The sequence below is a fragment of the Epinephelus lanceolatus genome, chromosome 23, assembly GCF_041903045.1.
Source record: "Epinephelus lanceolatus isolate andai-2023 chromosome 23, ASM4190304v1, whole genome shotgun sequence".
Taxonomy (NCBI): Eukaryota; Metazoa; Chordata; class Actinopteri; order Perciformes; family Serranidae; genus Epinephelus; species Epinephelus lanceolatus.
This window is the reverse complement of record NC_135756.1, coordinates 36,033,120-36,054,810: the sequence shown is the minus strand read 5'-3', so window position 1 is coordinate 36,054,810 and position 21,691 is coordinate 36,033,120. Positions and strand designations below refer to the sequence as shown.

Here is a 21,691-nt window from a genome sequence, read left to right as displayed (position 1 = left end):
CATAATCCTGTTTGTATGTAAATCAGTTTTGATGATGTAACACATAGAGGACAGGATAACTCAACTCTAGGCTGCTTGTAATTAGTTTGCATGGACTCCCAGTGATGTACTGAATATAGCAAACACAAATCCTGCTGACTGTAAGGTGTGACTTGGCTCTTGCATTGTAACAGTAGCAGCTTTGTCACGATGTGTTGCCAAGTCAATCTGTAACTGTTCCCTTTGCAAATTTGCACTTCCTAGACAAGCAAAGGCATGATCTGCCCTACTCTTCCTCTGATTAGCTAGTATTCTTTGCCTTTGTTGCTTGGGTTGGTTTGGTTTCATGCAAGAGGAGTGGTATTGGTTAAGGCTAGGGTAAAAATGTCCAGGTAAGCCAGCCAGAGGCACAGTAAGGCAGAGTAAGGTAGGTCATTCCTCCGCTATCCTAGGAAACGCACATTCAAATCCCCTTGGGTCAGTGTGCAGCCAAACAAAATTTTATGACATTTGCGACCTTTATTACTGTCAGGTCACTATCACCTTTTGAACACTTTTGTCTTACATGAGGTACTGTACTTATTCTTATCTACCACCTCTGTGGTTAAACCTTGCGTAAAAAGATATTATGTTTTCAGGTTGCCCATGCATCTGATTGTACGTATGTTCATCCCATCCTCGTGAATGGGATTTCTGATGAATGCCTTGATGGAATTTCTTCTTCTTTTTGGGCATTTTTTGCCTTTAATGGACAGGACAGTTAAGTGTGAAAGGGGGTGAGAGAGAGGGGATGACATGCAGCAAAGAGCCACAGGCTGGACTCGAACCCGGGCTGCTGCGGCAACAGCCTTGTACATGGGGCGCCTGCTCTACCACTAAGCCACCAACGCCCCAGATTTCTTCAAATTTAACTAAAATCAGTGTGACCTTGCATCCGTCTCATTCTCGTGAACACAAAATCTCCAGAGCACCATGAGGGAATTTTTGAAAATTTGACACAAATGACAATGTGGTTTGACCTCACAAAATATATTTTTGGCCATGACTCAAGAACTCTAGGGTTAATTATGAAATAACATCACACAGAATAATGAAGTGATGACATTTTCTACCCAAAAGGTCAAAGATCAACTTCAGTGTGACATTATAATATTCTGCATAAAACACTTTTCTGACTATTACTCAGTGTAGTATCTCAGGAACATAAGGGGAAATGTATGACCAGCCATGGAAAAAACAGGAACAAGTCTCCCGAGAGGCATTTTGAGTTATTTACAGATTCTGAAAGTGTAGTTTCTAAGCTTTCCAACGATGTCTAACACATGGAAATCTGAAAATATTTGAAGAAGTTGTGGCCATTTGAATGCAGGCACTCCTCAAACTACTTTTCTGAGAAATCCAGCCTGAACAATTTTGAATTCTCAAGTGCCAGGAAACACAATGCTGCTCATTTGCATCTCATGTAGATAAGCCCTACTCCCTACTGGTCTAGCTCTCAGTGACATGGTATCTGTTAGCCTGCAGGGCAGAGACTATTGTAGTAGCTTGAACAATGTAGTTAATGTTGATGTAGTGTTACTTTCCTTAAGCACTTAGTGGACTGATCAGAATCAGAATGTACTTTATTGAAATGGAAATGCTTTTGTTACAAAAAGCCCCTGAATAAAGTTGATCATTGGGGGTATACTATTCTGTACATAAACGTGTGTTTTGTGTTCCTTTGTGTGTGCATACGTACGTTTAATCCACAGTGAATTCCCTAAAACTCAAAAATACACAATCGGCCATCCAGTCAAAGTACACACATTAAACAGTTAGAATTTTAAACGTAGGTCTTGGGTCAGGGTGGTTTGGATCCTGTAGAAAGTGGGACTTAATGGCGCGGGCCCAAGCACTGGGCCCGTTGAGATGAATGGGTGTCCGCTGTCCACAGCTGCAGTCAGTCCAGTGTCCAGAAAACAGCACAGAAGGTGTAAAAATGGGTTCTAGGGTGGCCGAAGTGTTCACAGGGTCTTTCTCTCTCAGGCGGGCAGTATCATTGTGGTTGATCCGGTTGCAGAATGGAGAAAAAACTAGTATATTGCTAAAAGTTAGCGAAACGCTAAAGTAGTTTGGTGTGGCTGTGTCGCTAGCTTGCTAATCGTCAACAAACGAGTTAACATTCACCGAAACGCACAAACACGTATCGTTACCGTGGTTCTCAGCAGAATGATGGAGAGCAGAGACGTTATAAAAGGTCCAGAAATACTGACAAAGTGTCTAAATCCTCGTAGCAGTTCCTTATGCAGGAGCAGTTGGCTGCATAAGTAGCCATGTGGTTCAGCTGATTGGCCGAAAAAAGAACAAAAGCACGTGAATAGCCAAAGAAAGCCAGTATGCAAATTTACTGTTGTTATCGCCGCACCCCCAACTAGGATCACAGCATTTCCTCTAAAACAACTCAAATTCAAATACAAAGTTTATGGTTTTAAGGCCACCAATACTGTTATTTGAAACATGGAATGGCTTCTTCATGATTTCAACTTACACATTCTGCAAAAAAACGAAAATCACTCATTTTTTAAAAAAATCGATTTATTCTTTTTTTTTTGACTTGTGCCGGGCCGACTTGTTGCTGGGTTTCTCGTGGTGGGCCACATATTTGGTCAGATGCTGAATTGATGACACTAATTTTGACTGTCACCTCAAATCTGTGCTGTCAGGGGGAAGATGTGTGTAAAGCATCCATGTTTTCACAGACATGGATGTGAACTGTAAGAGAAACTTCACTGGTGCTCAGAAGCATTATGTTTTTGGGTTGTCCATCTGTTTGTACATTCACAAAGGCGATAGTAGTCCCTGAGGGAATTTCTTCAAATTTGGCACAAACTTCCACTTGGACTCATCACTGATAGATTTTGTTGGTCAAAGGTCAGGGTCACTGTAACCCAACAAAACATGCTTGTGGCCATAATTCAAACATTCATATGTTAATTATGATTATAATTGTGATTATTTTACACAAATCTCTAATAGGATAACTTGACGATGTGATGACATTATATATCCAAAAGGCCAAAGGTCAGCCTCAATGTAACATCATAATGTTATGTAAGAACCCTTTTCTGGCCATTAGTCAATGTCATATCTCAGGAACAGAAGGGGAGACATTTGGTCAGATCCTGAATTGGTGACACTAATCTTCGGTGCCCACCCTGAAACTGATTGTATAGATCCTCTGAGCTGCAGAGGGGAAGATGTGTGTGAAGCATCCATGTTTTCACAGACATAGATGTAAACTGTAAGTGCAACGGGTTTGCTGAGGCATACCACCATGAGGCGGTAATTCTAGTTGTTTTATGTTCTCTATGCTCTGTTTGTTGCTAATGTTAGCTTACAGGTTTTGTGATGAAGCAATGAACCAGCAGATAAATTGGTGATCCAAAGAGATAGGGAAGAGAGACAGAGAGAATCACATGTCGATAAATTAACAAACCCTCAGTCTTGCCCAATATGACAGTGCAGCACAGTACAGAATCCATAGGCTTCTTTCCAACATCTGAATGGACATGCCTGCTCGGCTCTGCTGCCTGCACAGGACAGCCCTGTGGGGTTTTCTTGCCAGATACCACTCCACGTTGACACATGTGTCTGATGGCATGAGCACAATGGTGGTGCAGGCAGAGCAGGGGAGAGAAAGCGAGGGAGGGAGGGCTGTTTAGCAGCGCTCGCAGAAGCAGAGCTACCTTCACCCGGAGCAAAGCCTATGAAAGAGGCAGTCGTCCTCCTCCTGCTCTGCCTGTCTCCATAACTCCAGCTACAATTCCTCTGGTGAGTCAACAAGCTGTGGTCTTTAACGCTGCTGTGTTTTGTTTTGTTTTTTGTTTACGATGTGTGGAGCGTGCATATTTTGCTGGTACACAGACACTGTGAAATATGTGTGGCATATGCTGAGAGGTTATTTACTGGCAGTGTAGATCGTGATGCAAGATTCACACATGCTGTTGCCAAGCCTTTCTTTGAAAATGTAGTGAAATCAAACGAGCTGCTTCACCGTAGCTCCGATCTGTTTGTGTGCTGTTTCAGCCGGGTGATTCAGAGGTGCAATTTCCTCAGCAGCTACTGTCATTACTGCTGCTGAATGAACTGTCACTGGCTGCTTGCATTTTCGACAGAAGATTCATCAATGTGAAACTCAATCAGAGACAGCTGTTTGTCTTGGAGCATTGTCTTTTCTTCAGTTGTAACTAATTATGGATTTTAGCTTTCACTCTGGGTGGACAGGAATCTCTGAAAGCATACATATATGAAGGTAAAATATACAACATCATATTTCTATCATGTGTAGCCAGTTACAAGCTCATTCTACTTTTTTCTTTAGATGTACAAAACCTTAAATTCTATTTTATGTTGTCAGCCAAAGAAAACCCATTGAATAGGGGAGAAAATCACATTGTGTTTCATTTAAAAGAGGTGAAAAATATTTTTTGGACTATTGGGATTGGAAATCAAAATATCTTTTTTCTAGATAAATTGCTTGGTAGAAAATTATGACATCTATTTTCTATATCTTAGGTGTAGGATTTTTTTTCTTTTTTTCTCTTAGCTACGTGTGTGTGTGTGTGTGTGTGTGTGTGTGTGTGTGTGTTAACTTGTACATGATACATAATGAGGACCACAAAACATTTTGACAAAGTGAGGACATTTTGGCCGGTCCTCACTTCCACATAGGCCTGTTTGAAGGTTAAGAGTTGGTTCCAGGGTTCAAGTTACAATTAGGTATTAGGTTAAGGTAAGGGTTGGGCTTGGGGTTAGGCACTTCCATGTGATGGTTAAGGTTAGGGAGTGTTCTTTACCCAGGGTTAGGGGTTAGGGGTTAGGGGGTTCTAGGGTTTTCTACCCCTTATGGATGAGAAAACAGATAGATTGAGTGATTTTAAAAAAATATCTGTCGACCTATCTAGCTACATACATACATACATACATATTGTATATACACTGTCTATCTGGTATTCAGAAACCAGGAATTTGCTTCTGTCTCCATCTGGTAGATGAAGCTCTGCAGCATTAGCATGATGTCAGTGATGACAGTCACATCAGACAGCCTCAGCTGATAGATCAAGTGTGTGGACAGCGTGGAGGGCTTCATCATCGTCCTAATGGCTGTGCAGGCTGGGATTGAAGGATGGGGATATTTGAGCTGATGGATACTGTAGAAGTCAGGCAAAGCCTTGCCAATTCTACACAGCTAGAGAAAGAATAGAAAGCGTAATGAACTTTCATCACTGCGACACAACAATGTGCTTTTTTCTGTTGTGTTTCATCAAAACTGGCTTTTTGGTAAACAAGGTGATAGGAGCTGATTTCGGAGCAGGAAATTCTGGATGCAGCTTGACCAATAGCAAGCTAGTTATTTTTGATCTCTCTTTCAAAATGCAAATTGAGTGTAAAGCTCAATTTTCACTGTGGCTCAATTTAGCGATGCAGTACAGTTACCATTCCGCCTGTTTATTTGACCTGTTTGTGTCACCACTTATTTGTGCATCTAAGTCCACGCAGCAGTGCCCTATATGTGCAAGTGAAGGCATGTGGTACATAATGTATGGATCCTTTTGTATGTTTGTCTTCACGTCCCTTTTCCTGCTCCCAGGTGGAATCAAAGGTGCTGCAAGCAGCGTTTTCACATATAAGTTATATCAGTGTAAATCCTTAGGGCTCTAGTTTCGCAGACCGGGCGAGGTGGGGGCGCAGCGCACCTGCGCTTTGCCAACTGGGTGTGGCCAGGCAGACTTTGCAAGTTTGACACACCGTGCACCTGGTCTTTCCCACCTCCGTCCCTCCTACCTGCGCAAGTCAGAAAGATGGAGGAGAGAAGGCGTGGAGTGGGTTTTACACACATCACACCAATCAAATGAGCCCCTCTTCTCACACTTAAATGCGCCGCGCGAAGGCGTACTGAGAGTTTACTCAATTCGCCATGGCAGAAGAGAGCAGCAGCGTCAGACGACCAAACTTCTCCCAGGAAGAAACTGATGTTTTGGTCCGGGAGGTCCAAGCTTGCAGTGTCCGAATATACAGAACTGTGAGCAGACCTCCACTGGCTGATGATGCAAAGGTAGCCTGGGAGGAAGTCACCACAATTGTAAATCAATGTTGCGTTTCTCTCGTGCACCAGCGCTCTCTCTTTCTCTCTTGCAGTCTCACTCTGTTTCTTTTCTTTTGACTTTTCTAAGATGACAGATGCTGAATATACACTCCCTATCTGATGCTGTGGCTGTTTGTGGTTGGCTGAGAGGGATGTGAACCCCCTTAGTTTGCAGCTGTGTTAATCAAATCAGGTTGGGTTTCCATTACGCGTGCCAAACGTGCCAAACTATGCCAATCCCCTTTGATCTGACATCAGATGTGACGGGACAGTCGATATAGAGATACATTTATGTGCTGATTGCAGATAGTTGCATTGAATAGTGTTTTTTTGGGTATTTATTGCATCATTAATGTGCCTGATATTCTGGAAACCTGCCTGTGAGGTTTTGGTGACGTGTGCGCACTGTCCGCCGGTCAGCCAAACTTACACTTACACCGGCTGCGCTCTGCCTGCGCTGACAGTAGACCTGGTTTCAGCTGGTGAGCTTTTAGCGCACCTTCGGTGAAGCCTTTTGGCACAAAACTGTCACTGCACCAAGCTGCATCTGTCGACACCTCCCCCTGCTGTGCCGCCACACCCATCTCAGCGCACCTCGGTCTGCCAAACTACCAAACTGAGCGCGCCTCAGGTTGCGCTGCTTGAAACTAGCTCTGCGCGGGGTTCGCCACCCTGCGCCACCCTGCGCCGGGAAACTAGAGCCCTTACTGTCACGGCTACAAACAAATAAAACTACGGGCAAGCAAACTGGCAGACCAGTGCCAATTATTGTGAAATCATGATCACACTTCCCTTGAAGTGAAATTAAAATTTCATTAAAACCTGGATTGTATTTATGCAACTTTCTATCAGTTATGATGGAATTGTGTTCACTAAGCTAATATCAGAGATCTAGGAACAAGGCAGTATCACTCAAAAGAAGTCACATGATCAGACAGGCTGGAAACAAAACCAGGTCACACAAACTTAATTGGGAGGTAACATGATAACCCAAACTGTAGAGGTGAGCAATATATCGATTATACTTGATGTATCATGGCTTGCTCCACGTGGGATGTATAAAATGACTATATTGTGAACACTGAGTATAAATAGTCATGTCATTTTTTTAAGCCACCGGCATAGGACTGGCTTTGGTGTTTAAGTTCTCTCACTCTCCTATGGCTGTCTAGGCCTGGTTCCAGACCATAGACCCCGCCCACTCAACTAAGTAGGCTTGCATCTCTGGTCTGGCATACTGCAATGAATTTGCGATTTATCTCGTCCAAACAATGGACGGACCAATGAATGCCGGAGGTAGGGGCGGGTCTAGCGAATAGCCAATCAGCGCCACGCTGATGTCAAGCTGTACGCCGGTGGGTAACTGGTGAGGATAGCAACAATGGCAACCACTACAGATCCTACAGACCACATTAACAATGCTATCAAGGTATTTCGCCACTACTCGCGTTAATGGAGGGCCAAATTAAGGAAGCTGTTAAACTGGATTTAACGGCGTTGCAGCTGGGCGTGCACGACGACGGAGACATTTTAAACGGGCAATGCGCGCTTGTTTTCGGCACCCCTGATGCATGGATACTAATGACGTCAGATTCTGGGTGGGTCCTTGATCTCTACTGATTGGTTAGAGAAAAATCAAATTCCCCCCCTTTATAAATCGCCTTCAATGGAGGCGATGTCAGACTGAAGGCTCTGGGAGCTTCAGTCTGACACTATGGCTGTCTCCCTTTCTTTCACAAACACAAAAAGAAGGAAAAAAATATGTGTGACTCATGATCAAACATGATGCTTCTAATGCACTCCCCTGCCCATGAAGACCACTTTCTCCAAGGCGATAATGTGTGAGCAGGCAAGTCATGTGGTTTTGTACCTGCAGGGCTCCAGACTGCAATATTTATTTACATTTTGTGACCATTCCATATTAGCAAGTTGCACCAGTGCAATTTGCAAATATTATTGATATATTAACTGTGGAGCTGTTATATGTTTCCAGCTTACAGTGATTAAATCCTCATGTTTAAAGGTGCTGCGGTAACAATTTAACTGTCTGCTAACTGCTAACAATTGACTGATGACCGGGAGCTTCTAGTTCACAGCAAAAACACGACAATTAACACTTCCAGCTTGAGACAAACTGGGTTTTTCAGAATAAAAGCGCTGGTGGTTCCACTTTGATTTATTTCATTATAACAGTACTTAGTTTAACTTTCTTATCACAGTACTTTATTTAACTTTATAATGACAGTACTTTGTTGAAATTTACTACAGTAGTACATTATTTAACTTTACTAAAACAGTACTTTATTTAACTTTATTACAATAGTAAATTATTTAACTTTATTATAACAGCACTTTATTTAGCTTTATGACAGTAGTAAATTATTTAATTTTATTATAACAGTACTTTTTTATTCTACTACAATAGTTAATTATGTAGTTTTAAATTATTTAGTTTTAAAATATTTTAGTACATTATTATAACAAAACTATAATTTTGTTATAAGAGTAAGCTATTGAACTTTATTGTAACAGTATTTCATTTAATACTATAACAGTATTTTATATACAATAGTAAATTATTTAACTTTATTTTAACAGTACTTTATTTAACTTTATAATAACTGTACTTTTTTCAGTACTTTTTTTATGATTTCGCTTTTGTCTGATGTAGAACAACCACCGCTTAGTCTTGGCTAGGTCCTTTAATCATTGCCTTAAAGAGTAGAAAGCGATAGTAATACATACATGTGAAAATGCTGTACCTTTAATACTTCATAAATGTGAATAAATGTACTTGTGGTTATGTGCCGCTGATATGAGCAAGGATTAAGTGCTTGTTTCATAATGTATGACTTCATCCAGTGGCTGAGTGCTGATGTGCAGTTAATGGCAGGTCTTGAAGCTTAGTCTACCACTGCCCTCATTGGAAGTTACTTGTCAGCCAAACACTTAAAGTGTGAAAATGTGAAATGAGTGGGTTTTGTCTGGCTAAAGGCCAGAAGGAGAATATAACTGGCCTTTTTATGCACTGAGAGGCTGTGGGCGTCGAGGCTAACTGCAGCTGACTGTGAAGATGATGATGACGATGATGAAATATGTAGAAGAGGATAGGCTATTAGGACAGGAGGAAAGAAATTGCCTCTATTCCTCCCAGATTTCCATCTCTCCAATATTTTTTTGGATTGTCTCTTTGGTGGAATCCTTGGCTGCCTGATGGCACTCAACTCCAGGGACCCTCATCACAATTTCAATCCTGTCAGCCGTCTGTCACAGTTACCAATAGCAACATGGGAGCTAATATGGGAGTGTGATAGCGTATGAGTAACGTGATTTGTGTGGCACAAGAACCAGCGGCAGCAAAATGCTGAAAACTGAGAAGCATGAGAAATGGTGATTTTCTATATTCAACTGGTTATAGTGGTACACTCTAACTTTTCAGTTTGTTGCAGTGGAGATCCTAGCATATTTTCTTTTTCACATCCAGTCCTCTCAGTAGTGTAGTGGTAGTTGAGTGGGCACCAGAGAACTTTTGTCTTTTTGACATGATAATGATACAGCGTATTTAGGGGTTCACGTTGTGTTATATAACTCGGCCATCACCCCAGAGAGCAGGTAAAGTGTAACAAACTGGGGAGGAGGCCAGGGGGTGGCAGGAACCCAGAAAAAAAGGCCTCTCTATCATTTAAGAGGTGTCAAAGAGGCAGCAGCATATTATCTTGCAATGCTGCCCATTAGAAATGACGTTTGTATGTTACCAAATGTGGTTTTGTTTACATATTAATAAATGTAATAACAAATAACTTGTCTTAAGGTTAAGACAACAAAAGCTTTTTGTTTAAGATAAGGTAAAGATAGGGATTTTAGTTGAAGACTGATGAAAATTATAATTTAAAAAAAAGATTAGTTTAGGGATGTATTGATTTATCATCAGTAAATGCCAATATACAATATATATGTATATATACCTTTTGTTCCCCCAAATTGATAGGCACAATACACATACACCACAATACACATCCAACAACGTTCAAACTGCAATCCACATAGTACAATACAACACATACATCACAACATATACCACAACACATGTATCGACATTAAATACACAGCAATATTCATACTACAATACACATACTACTACACTACAATACAAACATCACAACATTTACCACAATACATCTACTACAAAAGACATACTACTATACACATACCAAAATACATATACTAAAATACAAATACAACATTACATCAATACACTAATACCCCTTAGAAGTTTGAGCACAATTAGCATGTAGTTCCTTGTTGACTGCCATTAGCAGGTTACTATTATCAAATATGATGACATTCACCAATGGTAATGGCCGATGTTTTTCTGTTGTGCCACATCAATTTCGTGCAGGCTGAAAAGCAGGGCTCCAGACTATAGCCACAAACTGAAATTAATGAGCAGGTACAAGAAGAATGCAATGACTGTTTGGCAAATGGGCTCTGTGATCTCACTGCTATGTGACAAGATGGCAAGTAGCAGTCAGTATCCCGTTGTCCCAGGACCAATAGAAAACGTGTTTGTGACAAACAGAGCTCTTCCTGGGGATGCCTTCAGGAGGAAAAGACATATTAAACTCACTTTTAACACGTCAGAGGAGGCACCCTATTGTTTCCCTGATAATGCTACATTGTGAACAACGAATCTATGTTAAAATCATAAGGACAAGAGCTGTTAGCAGACTGTGGCTGCAACTAATGGCTTACTAAGGTTGCATTGAGTTAGGCCTACATTATGATGTATTCGAGCTGTATTCGGTAGAAATGAGTATCAGGCAAAGGTAAATTTTAACTTTCTCATGATGTGTTTAGTGTAATCTTGTAAAATATAGTTTTTGGTGAGAAATGTGAATAAATAGAGCTTTTTGAAAGAAAAAAAATGGTAATGTTTTCTCAGCAATATAAAAACGATATTAGAGAGGGAAATATGATATATAAACCGCTGTAAACCCCAATCCATCCGTGACACAGAGTTTTAATATAAAGTCTACGCAAATGTCCGGCATTGTCAAAATTACATAAAAGCTTTATGTTCACTTGACACAAAAAAAACGTTATGTTCACTTGACACAAAATCCCTTGTGACCTTGACATCATTATTTTATATTAAGACAACAATTTTTGAGTTTTGAGTTAATCTGACTAAAATTTAGAAAGCCAGTTTTGCCTGAAGGCCACACTAAGCAACACTATGATTGTGAACTTAACATATTGTGCATATCATGTTGGGGCTAAATGGGTGGAGTTCCCCAGCATGCAGTGAGACAGTGTGTTTAAGGCCATAAGCCAAAGAAAAAAGTGTTTAAATGGTTTCTAAACCATGACTTAAGTTACATACACATTTAGTGACCTCCCGCCTGTGGAGATGTTAGAGTGTCTAACATAAGTTTTGCTGAGGTGAAATAAAGAGTACTTCCAGATTCAGAGTTCATCTCTTTGCCTTATTCTAACAGTCCAGAAACTTAAGCTCATCACAATATATTTTTATAGTTCAATGAAATTAAAAATATTGTTGTAAAATGTGTACTCAATGTTATTATGTTCATATGACATAGAGGGGATTTTTTTGTGATCAAATATTTTCTTTTTATTGGAAATCTTGGAAACATGGGCAGTCATAAATTACATTTTACAAAATCATATGACATAGAGTTAAATGCTCAAAATCAAAAAGGCTATGTGAAACTGCCATAAAATTCCTGTCAGACAAGGGTCATGCAACATATTCATTTTTTTATTACGTTGGGTGAGTGAATTGGGTTTACAGTGTACTTTATGTAGTAAAAAGCTTTTGAAGCAGTGTTTAAGACAGTTATTTCAAAGATGTTTTTCATGTGAAAAGATATATTACAGGTTGATTCATAAATTTGTATGATTGAATTTATGCTCATTCAAAGGTAGTGTAATGGGGGGCTTAATTAGTTTAAAACAGTTCAGGTTTTTTTTTCTTATAATGAAGATTTCTTTGTTTCCCTGGTGCAAAAGAGGGAATGAATAATAACATAAACAAAATAAACAACCATATCAGAAACATTGGTATCAGCTATCAGCCAAATTTTTAATTTTAACATTGGTCTCGGCCCAGAATTTCAAAATTTTACATCCCGTCACTACAACTGTATACTGTAACAAAAACACAAAACAACTAAAATATGTTGTCAGTTAGCATTTTGCTGATATGTTCAGTATCACCATTTTTGCAACTTCACAAGTACATTGATAAGCAACATCTCCTCACTGTGTTTATATAAAACATATTTCCATCAGCACTGAGTTTCCCTCTAAATGTATTTGCTGTTTCAAGGTATTTATATTTAAAGGTTGATTATGTAGAATGAACAGAATACCGCCATCTAGTGTGTCTAGATTGTAGTCGCAACTACAAAACATAATTCCAGTAGTCAGGTTGCCAGGTTCGATGCCAAGTGTGTGAAGCCATCAGCCTGCACCATGTCAAGTGATGAATCATACAGGGTAACGACTAATTTCGACTAATCAATTCATTTTACAACAGTATTTAACATTAGCCTAGCTATAGGTCTATATATATATATGATGTTATGTGTGGTATTTATTCAGTTTTGGGAAATCACAATGTCTAGAAGGCATCAGTGGCTGCATGAAGCGGGCTCAAGCCCCCGTTCCGCTGCGGGCCACGTTGGGTTGGCGACTACTTCATTAAACTCAATCATGTTGTAATTAAGAAATCTGCTGGAATTTTTTTTCACGGTCTGTTTAGAGTTACTGAGTTACCTATTACAAACACCGCTAACAGCTACTGTTTAGCCCAGCTAATCTATGATAACCAAGGAAAGGACGACATCAGACCTAATAGATAACCATAATTACAAAAATGTGCACACAGAAATAATAATGTTTGTTCAGTCATTGTGTTTATAGACTTTACAAACATCAGATTAGTGTAAACGGTTAAATGTTAGTGGGAGGATCCGGGGGTTTCTCAATGAGATTAACCTGTGCCAGCTTGTTAGGTGCTTGCTCATATTTGAGGTGGGATGTTTCGCTGTATATAAAAGTTTTCTTACCACGCAGAGTACACTGCAGATGCTAATGTTTGTGTCACTTTTTACCGAGTCAAAATCAAAGTAATGTCGGTACTTCCAAGCATTAAACGCTGCATGGTCTTGCTCTCTCCTGCACTCCATGTTATCTCTTGTTGATCTACACGGTTGTTGTTTACCACTGACGTCGCACCACTCATACCTGATTGTCATGAGACAGTCTCACATAATCACGGTTTATAAAGCAGTATCACAGCCTGCTTGCGTTAAATCTATCTTGAAAAAGTAAATTGACCATCAGTGCCGACAGGTAACATTAGCTAAGTTAGCAAGTGAGTTAGCTTACCGATCGAGGAGAAAAGTAGCCATTTCCGCGTGCGTTCTTACGCCGTGGGAATCCTTTATTTGAGTCCATCAAGCAAATGCTTTGCCAATATTTACTCTTGTCTTTGCCCTTCTCCGGTCACTCTGTTGCTGGGATGGATAACGCACCGTTCTCCGGGGCTCTAAAGCAGCTGCTGGACATCCAGACTCCATCATGCTGAGCATAGAGACCGTACTTGGCAACCGGCAATGCCTGGTCGCTATTGGCTGGTACGATGTAAACATGACGTCATTGTCGAACCCATCAAAATTTATAAAATTATTTAATTCAGACAAAATATAATTTTTCAAGGAAATGCTATACTTTTATTCTGCACCCCTCTAAACGCACTGTGGATGTATTTTTTTTTTTTTTTAAATTATAGCTTTTAATAATTATTCTACATAATCAACCTTTAAATGTGATATCTGGGAGTCAGGGCTGTATTTTATAGTAAGTACTCAGGCTCATTAGAAAGGAGCTTCATCATCACTTTGAGGAAACATAAATAACCCTGTGGTCTTAGTTGTCATTTTATATTAAGAACTTTAAGTTGTGTTTTGGACTTTAAGTGTTGGTGTCTATCCAGTTTAAAAAATAACCATGAATTGAAATTACACTGTATAACTGCATCTTATTGGTATGCATGCAGCACACAGCTCAGACATAACCCACAGGTAAACAGACTTGTCTAACAGCACAGTGTGTCTCTTAGCTAACCTGATTAAAACTCTTCCCCCAGTAATAATGGGACAAAGGAATTGCTTTCTGATTGAGCAAGGAAGGTGATTTGTTGTGCTACTGGGTCTCAGTGTAGGAAAGGAGATTTTGCTTGTTGCTGGTTGAATGTGTTGGCACGCTCGTCCTGACGGCTTTGTGTGAGTGGAACTGAGTGGAACAGCACATTAACTCCACAAGCCAGGTTGGTATCTATGGTAGAGCTGCTTAGGATTGTCAAGCAGGAGCTTCTACAGGGTGAAACATGAGCAGTGATGGAAGGAGTATTGCGATCAGATATTTAACAGCAGCCTCCACAGAAATCTATTATCATTATACACTGAGCTTTGTCAGGCTGAGATTAACTTTTCTTAGCTTCGACTGCACTCCATTAGACTCAGCTTGTCAGTTTTAGCGGCACTTTGTCGGCTTTAGCTACTGTTGGCCAGAGACAGCTGTTGTTTGCCACCCTCAGTGGGTGTTTGTCAGGATCATCTATCAACCCCAGCCTCATTTATAAATATATATATATATATATATATACAGTACAGGCCAAAAGTTTGGACACACCTTCTCATTCAATGCGTTTTCTTTATTTTCATGACTATTTACATTGTAGATTCTCACTGAAGGCATCAAAACTATGAATGAACACATGTGGAGTTATGTACTTAACAAAAAAAGGTGAAATAACTGAAAACATGTTTTATATTCTAGTTTCTTCAAAATAGCCACCCTTTGCTCTGATTACTGCTTTGCACACTCAGGTGTTTAGCACTTGTTGGCCCCTTTGCCTTCACTCTGCGGTCCAGCTCACCCCAAACCATCTCGACTGGGTTCAGGTCCGGTGACTGTGGAGGCCAGGTCATCTGCCGCAGCACTCCATCACTCTCCTTCTTGGTCAAATAGCCCTTACACAGCCTGGAGGTGTGTTTGGGGTCATTGTCCTGTTGAAAAATAAATGATCGTCCAACTAAACGCAAACCGGATGGGATGGCATGTCGCTGCAGGATGCTGTGGTAGCCATGCTGGTTCAGTGTGCCTTCAATTTTGAATAAATCCCCAACAGTGTCACCAGCAAAACACCCCCACACCATCACACCTCCTCCTCCATGCTTCACAGTGGGAACCAGGCATGTGGAATCCATCCGTTCACCTTTTCTGCGTCTCACAAAGACACGGCGGTTGGAACCAAAGATCTCAAATTTGGACTCATCAGACCAAAGCACAGATTTCCACTGGTCTAATGTCCATTCCTTGTGTTTCTTGGCCCAAACAAATCTCTTCTGCTTGTTGCCTCTCCTTAGCAGTGGTTTCCTAGCAGCTATTTGACCATGAAGGCCTGATTGGCGCAGTCTCCTCTTAACAGTTGTTCTAGAGATGGGTCTGCTGCTAGAACTCTGTGTGGCATTCATCTGGTCTCTGATCTGAGCTGCTGTTAACTTGCCATTTCTGAGGCTGGTGACTCGGATGAACTTATCCTCAGAAGCAGAGGTGACTCTTGGTCTTCCTTTCCTGGGTCGGTCCTCATGTGTGCCAGTTTCGTTGTAGCGCTTGATGGTTTTTGCGACTCCACTTGGGGACACATTTAAAGTTTTTGCAATTTTCCGGACTGACTGACCTTCATTTCTTAAAGTAATGATGGCTAATCGTTTTTCTTTAGTTAGCTGATTGGTTCTTGCCATAATATGAATTTTAACAGTTGTCCAATAGGGCTGTCGGCTGTGTATTAACCTGACTTCTGCACAACACAACTGATGGTCCCAACCCCATTGATAAAGCAAGAAATTCCACTAATTAACCCTGATAAGGCACACCTGTGAAGTGGAAACCATTTCAGGTGACTACCTCTTGAAGCTCATGGAGAGAATGCCAAGAGTGTGCAAAGCAGTAATCAGAGCAAAGGGTGGCTATTTTGAAGAAACTAGAATATAAAACATGTTTTCAGTTATTTCACCTTTTTTTGTTAAGTACGTAACTCCACATGTGTTCATTCATAGTTTTGATGCCTTCAGTGAGAATCTACAATGTGAATAGTCATGAAAATAAAGAAAACGCATTGAATGAGAAGGTGTGTCCAAACTTTTGGCCTGTACTGTATATATATATATATATATGTATATATATATATATATACATACACATTTATATATACATTTATATATATATATATATATATTTACTTTATCAGTCTCCAAGGGTGAAATTAAATTTTTCAGGCCCAGACACACCAACCCAACTTCAGAGAACTAACGGGGACAAATGCCCCCTGCTACGTCGCCACATGTTGCCGTGTCTTGGTCAAAAAGTTGCGCATGAACACACCACAGTGACTTTAACCGAGGGCCAATTGGCATGTGAATGAGAGACAATAACTCTCCCAAAGGTGCTGACATGGGCTAGCAACCCATGGTAGCAGTGGTAAGGCCCAGTAGCCTTGCTACAACCAAAATTAGCAACAGCCAACACAGGGAAAATACCCCAAGAGTCAATGAGAGCAGGGGTGGAAAATGACTCACAGGTGGATTACACAGTAACAGACACTGGAACGGACACGACTATGCATTGGATCTGTGACTCAGTGAAGGATAGGGGCACAGACCTATCCACCAGGGCAAAAATTAGCAGCACTCAGGGCAAGGCGAGCGCATCTGTAGAGGACAAAAGTAGCACAATCGAGAACAAGATGCTTTGTCCTTGTGGCTGGCAAAAAGTAACATCAATAAAAGGCCTCAGAACTCATCAGGGAAAGACGAAATGTGTGACAAAGTAAGGGCTGAGTAGCCATATTGACCAGTACTTCCAAAGAAGTCAGTCGAGTCAGTAAGATGAAGTCCAGCGACAGGTAGAAAACCACAGTTCGCAGGATATTAGTAACACTGTCACTGAGGAGGAGGAGGAGAACGTAGTAAGAGGGGATGCAGGTGACACTGAGGTTAGCAGGCCAATCAGAGAAGAACAATGGGAGATAGTTAATAGAGATTTGTCAGTAATCTTAAGCAGGCTTAGAGGAAATGCGATAGAAAAGTTAGAAAAGATGGGAGATATACTGTAATTTACTCATATGGTGCAGAGAGGTTTGGGGTGCATGAGAGAAAGAGGGGTGAGAGGGTACAGTCAGGTAAGTCTAGGCGGCAAAGAGAAATAGAGAAGTTAGTTCAGGAAAGGAGACAGTTAAGAAAGGATGATTTCTCTCTTGAATGTAGAGGGGAAGATTTTCTTTAGTGTAGTAGCACAGATTAGCTAGCTACTTGGAAAGGAATAGCTTAATAGATACTATGGTGCAGAAGGCAGGAATACAAGGTTTTGCAGGGTGTTTACAGCATACTAGCATGATCTGACACCAGATTCAGGCAGCAAAGATTAAAAAAAGGGGACCTGCATGCAATATTTTTCTTGCAAATGCGTTTGGTTCAGTACCACATAGCCTCATTTGGAGTGCGTTTGACTGCTTCAAAGTGCCACAGGTAGTTGTTAACTTAGTGAAAGCATATTTTCAGGATATTAGATTGTGTCTAAGGGGCTGTCCACACCAACATGGGTATTTATAAAACCATGACTCTTTGCACATGGTTTGGCCTTTCATTCACACTTAACCGCAGTTTTGGGCCCCTGTAACCGGAGTTATTTGTAACCGGAGTCCAGGGTGAACTTTTTGGAAAAGTCCAGTGTCAGCAGTCATGTGTAGACAGGATAACTGCAGTTATTTTGTCTCATCTCCATTGTATGACGTCACAGTGTGCGACGTAAACAGAAAACAGCTGTGTTATTACCCGATCCCGTGTGTGCGAGAGACGATTTGAGGATGGACCTAAACAAAATACTGCTGCTATTTAGCAGCATATTGATTATATATATATATATATATATATATATATATATATATATATATATATATATATATATATTTAATTATTATTATTATATAGATTTTTCGCGCTTGTTGTTTTTCCGGTAATGACGTTTTACTGCCTTCTGATTGGCTACAATGGCCTTACAGTTAGGAGTTATATCACCACCTACTGCTTTGGCATGTGTATTACATTGCTTGATAGTGGAATTTGCGGTGTCATGTGGACGGAGGTATTTTTATTACACCGCTCGTATGGACGCATTTTTTTTAAAAACTGGAGGCCAAAAAAAGTTCGGTTTTAAAAATACCCGTGCTCGTGTGGACTAGGCCTAAGTACAGCAGGTTTCACAATAGGTTGGCAGAGGCTAGAAATAGGTAATATGGCAGGGTGTACAATTTCTCCATTAGCATTTACTATGGCAATGGAAGTAATCATCAGGGCTTGCAAGTGGGTGATAGGTGGGGAGAGACAGCAGAACGAGGTGCATCTTCCACCAGTTAGGGCTTACATGGATGACATGACACTGGTGACCACAACAATGCCATATACAAAGAGGCTACTAGAGAGGGTAAATAAGAAACCTCAAGTGGGCCAGCATGAAGATCAAGCCTAGTAAGTTTAGAAGCATCTCAATACCTAGAGGGAAGTTAAGTTATAGGAAGTTTGTCATAGATGATGAGGAAATCCCAACAATTAGGGAAAAATCAATAAAGAGCTTAGGTAGGTGGTACAATGTGAAATTGAATGATGAGGAACAGGTGGTGAAATTTAGAAAATATGTGGCCGAAGGATTGGATATAATAGATAAATCAGAACTTCCTGGAAAGTTGAAGTTGTGGTGTTTGCAGTTTGGGCTATATCCTAGGTTAATGTGGCCACTGTCAGTTTATGAAATTCCAATACCTGTTGTGGAGAGAATGGAAAGGTCGGTTAGGTCCTATATTAGGAAGTGGTTGGGCACCCCTAGGTGTCTAAGTAGTGTTGCATTGTATGGAAAAGGGATACAACAGCTGCTAGTATCTAGTTTAAGTGAGGAATTTAAATGTACCAAGGTCAGGACAGAGCTGTTGTTATCTGGGAGTAAGGACGTGGTAGTTAGGAGTGTAGTTCGAAATGCAACCAAGAGGAGGAAATGGAACCCAAGATCGGCAGTTCAGGAGGCAGAGGCAGCTCTTAGGCATGCAGAGATTGTAGTAATGTTGTAATGTTCAGTTTGGCCAGGGAGGCCTGGGGCTTGGCTCAAGCAAACCGGTATGGAATAAAGCAGGTCCCAAAGATAAAAGAAAGCTGGTTGTGGAACAGATACGTAGACAGGGGGAGATATTAAGGGGTGCAAAGGTAGTGGCCCAGGCTAAGCAGGGACAGTGGTTGAATTGGGAAAGTGTAGAGAAGAGGAAGCTTAGATGAAGGGACCTGTGAAATATGGAGGAGAATCGTATTAGATTCCTGGTAGGGGCTACATACAATGTTTTACCAACCCCCCAGAAACTAAACTGCAGGTAAATGGGGACCCATCATGCCCACTGTTTTCAGGTACCGCAAACTTAAAGCATATTTTGTCAGGCTGTAAAGTTAGCTTGTCACAAGGCCAGTATAATCAAGTATTGAAAAGTTTAGCTGCAGGCATCGAAGGGAAACGAAGACAGGCAAATTCAGAAGGTTTTAAGAACAGGAGTTTAACAATTCAGTTTGTCCGTGAGGGGGAGAAATACAGAATTGATAAGTTAGTAAGGAGGCAAGGGTGTGGCCGCCTAGAAGGTGCTTGTGATTGGGAAATGCAAGTAGATTTAGGGGGAAAGCTTATTGTTCCCCAGGAAATAGTTTGTACCAATTAGAGGCCTGGCATAGTGTTGTGGTCAGTGAGTCAACGGATAGTTTATTTCATTGAGCTGACAGTTCCTTGGGAAGACTTAGAAGAAGCCTATGAAAGAAAAAAACTTAGGTATGCAGACTTAGGAGCAGAAGCTGAGCAGTGAGGATGGAAAACTAGGATTTGTCCAGTGGAAGTGGGGTGTAGGGAATTCATAGAAAGATCGGCTGTCTCGCTCCCGGGGGAACTCGGAGTGCGGGGGCAGAGTTTGAGGAAGACAGTGAAGGAAATGTCAGATAAAGCAGCTAGATCGAGTCAGTGGATTTGGATGAGGAGGAATAATGTCAGTTGGGGGCCAGCAGGGGGACCTACTAAGCAGGGTACATAATTCCTTGAGATCAGGTGGAGAGATCCACCAATTAGTCCTCTCAGGAGAAAATCCAGGAAGAGGAAGGTTATTTAAGTGTGGGAGTGGCCTATTTGAGTCCCTTTTGTTTGAGACCATGCTACAAGATGAATGTATTTGCTGATTCTGTGAGTAAATCTTTTCTACCTCCTTTACCTTTAGCTTATATTGGAGTTATGATATGTAGCATTTGAAATAGGGTATGGTGATTGAGCTAGGAAAATTAGTATCGGCACTGTCACTGCCTGGAGCTTGCATGAACGGAACCTGGGTTTGTTGAAGGTGGCAGTGCTGTTTGGGCTGAGAAAGCCATGTGTGAGGTTGTTGGGTCACTGCGGGGAGCAGTGAGGGCTGGCATTAGGGGAGTGTCTCTAGGATGCCAGAGATCACTGTCTAGCCTCCTGGAGGTGTCGTGGGACCAACTAGACAAAACACTGGTGAAAGGAGGTTCCCACCTGATGACCCCAAATACGTGTTAGGTATCACTGCTCATTGGTCTGTATAGTTAAGCCTTGCCATAATATCTTATCATAGGGCTTAGGAGATTATTCACTGCATGCTGATGCCTTCTCTAGAGCACAAATTTCTTGTGTTTATTTGAACTCCACACATAGGTCATCTGTAATCATTATTCAAAAAGGAATACAGAGGACTGTCTTGATGCTAGTAAGCCAGTAAGTACATTAACAACACAATCCAATGTTGGAACAACAGAACATATTTACCATGTGCCAGAGAACAAAAACACAAACCATCAGGACACGTTTCTGCGAATGTTTCTTGGTCTCACTCTTGGTGTTAGCTCTTTGTCTGCTTTTTTCACTTCACTTTCTTTTCTCGTGTGCTGAACTGAACTGACAGAGTAACTTCTTTCACTGGCTTTACCGTAGCTGACAGCAATTCAACGGTTTGAATCAGCCAAAACCAAAACTGAAGAGGGGCCACTGTGCGGGACTAGGGTGACAGATGCTCACCAACAGCCCAAGATTGACCTACAACAGACTGTCGGCCTGGTGTGTCAGGGCCTTAACTTGTCAACCTCAACTGTCATTTGCCAGCCTTCACTGCCAGTCAGAGCCCTGGGATTGTATCAAGTTACAGTTATAAGCCCTTTTTACACAGGAGGTGGCGCTGAGCTTGGTGCTACCAAGTCTCTTCTTTGTGCAGCAGCACCATACCACTCCAGTGTGTGATTTTAGACAGCTAGCCAGCATCCTGGAAGCAAAAGAGGCGTGATGGGAGTAACGTGCAACACAACAGCATCAGCCTCTAGTGTGACACAAAACATACATGTAGGCAGCACTTTCTGAACAATAACAACGGCATAACATGTCAATAACAATCATTTACCATCCCTGTTATATGGTAGC

At 41.2% G+C, this 21,691-nt stretch overlaps 1 protein-coding gene across 17 annotated transcripts in view; it reads left to right on the top strand.

The window, feature by feature from the left end:
- LOC117245778 (pleckstrin homology domain-containing family A member 5-like) overlaps positions 1 to 21,691 on the top strand; it is a 623,723-nt gene that overhangs the window by 297,818 nt on the left and 304,214 nt on the right. Inside the window, exon 1 of one of the 17 annotated variants that reach the window (XM_078165314.1) lies at positions 3,708 to 3,789. The exons of the other annotated variants lie outside the window; for them this stretch is intronic. The gene's annotated coding sequence lies outside the window, so the exon portion shown is untranslated. Of the gene's footprint in view, positions 1 to 3,707; positions 3,790 to 21,691 lie in introns of those variants that run through there. 17 annotated transcript variants of the gene reach the window in all.